The following is a 1,829-nucleotide window of genomic DNA, read 5'->3' as shown; positions in this document are numbered from 1 at the left end:
TTCATTTTTTTCATTTTCATTTCAATATTTTTCTGGTGGAAAAAAAGGTCTGGTTTTCCATCTTTCTCTGTAATTTATTATTGTCAGAAAAGTGAGATACAAGTCTGTTCCTCTTCCAGTAAGAAGAAATATTTTCTCTCAGCTTTAAATCTTCTTTTTACTTTTTTCACATTCTTACAGGCTAAGAAATTGAAGTAAAATGGGGGGAAAAAGTCTCCCGCTTGTTTAATTTTTTCCATTCAAAAAGTGGGGAGAAGAGTAAAAATAAAGGCAAAACTCCATCTTTTTCACTTTCCTTATTCAATTAAAACATTAAAATGTTTCCAAAAGTGTCCCCTTCCCCCATTTTCTCTCTAAGGTGGAACAAGCAGGTCAGACTATCTTAAGTCTTGTGAAAATACGAATGTATTCACTGCTTTTAGCAGGGCCTTCTTGACCTCTCTGTTTCTCAGGCTGTAGATGAGTGGATTGACCAGGAGGGTCAGAACAGTGTAGAAGACTGAGAACACTTTGTTCAGGGCTTTCAGTGTGTTGGTTTTGGGGAGCAGATACACAATAATTATGGTCCCATAGAAAATTGTCACCACGATGAGGTGAGAGGAGCAGGTGGAAAAGGCCTTTTGCCTGCCGGTGGTGGAAGGGATTCTCAGGATACTGAGAATGATATAAACATAAGACGTCAGGGTAAGGAATGGGAGCTGGGTGAATATTGAGGCCAGAATGAGGATGGCGAGTTCAGCCAGATGCGTGTCACTGCAGGACAGTTTTATTATTGGGTTGAAATCACAAAAGAAATGATCAATTTCATTGGGGCCGCAGAAAATGAATTGGGATATCAGGGAGGTGATTATGGTGCTAGCCAGAAACCCACTTACCCAAGAAGCAGCTGCTAGCATGGCACAGACATTGCCTTTCATAAGGGCTGCATAACGCAGTGCTTTGCAGATGGCTAAATACTGATAATAAGACATCACAGATAAGAGATAACACTCAGCAAGTACCAGGAAAGCAAAGAAATAATATTGCAAGAAGCAGTTTCTGATTGAAATGGTTCTGTCCCCAGTCAGGAGACTGGCCAGCATCCTGGGCAGGATGGTGGAGGTGTAGTAGATCTCAAAGCAGGACAAATTCCCCAGGAAGAAGTACATGGGGGTGTGAAGGTGCTGATCAGCCATAACTACCATAACAATGAGGATGTTCCCTGCCATGGTCACAATATAGATCACTAGTAAGAGCAGGAAGAGAAGGGTCTGTAATTCAGAGATATTATTGAATCCCAGGAGGATGAACTCTGTGACGGATGTTTGGTTTCCCTGATCTCTATTCACCATGGTTTTATCTAGGGTAAAGGCAATACATGATCAAAAAATAAAGATTATGATTTACTTTAAATTTTCTTTCTCGTCGCTTCCCCTCCCATCATTAACCTTTCTTGTGTATTTAGATTTAGAAGGCAAATAACCTCTAGGGCCTCTGCCAATCTGCCCTGGAGGAAAATTCCTTCTCAACCCAAAATATGGCAATCAGCTAAAGTCTGAATACATGGGCAAGACTCACCAGCCAGCACCCAGGAAGGAATTACCTGTAGTAACTCAGATTTCACCCCATCTAACATCCCATCACAGACCCTGGGTATATTTACCTGCTAATAATCAAAGATCAATTAATTGCCAAAATTAGGCTAGCCCATCATACCATCCCCTCCATAAAATTATCAAGCTTAGCCTTTTGCCCCCACTACTCCCCTTGGAAAACAGTTTGCAGTCACTGCCACCATCCTGGTCAGGTTGTCAGTAATAGATCCCCACTGCTATAGTCTTATTATTTGA

The 1,829-nt window shown here is 41.2% G+C and overlaps 1 pseudogene; it reads right to left on the bottom strand.

Moving 5' to 3' along the window:
* Positions 1-448: 448 nt before the first annotated feature.
* LOC127042680 (olfactory receptor 11L1-like) lies at positions 449-1,208 on the bottom strand (annotated as a pseudogene).
* Between the last annotated feature and the right edge of the window lie 621 nt (positions 1,209-1,829).

This window comes from Gopherus flavomarginatus, unplaced genomic scaffold (genome assembly GCF_025201925.1).
Source record: "Gopherus flavomarginatus isolate rGopFla2 unplaced genomic scaffold, rGopFla2.mat.asm mat_scaffold_90_arrow_ctg1, whole genome shotgun sequence".
In the NCBI taxonomy this organism is placed as follows: Eukaryota; Metazoa; Chordata; order Testudines; family Testudinidae; genus Gopherus; species Gopherus flavomarginatus.
Note: the sequence above shows the minus strand (reverse complement) of the source record. Positions and strands in the feature narration are given on the sequence as shown.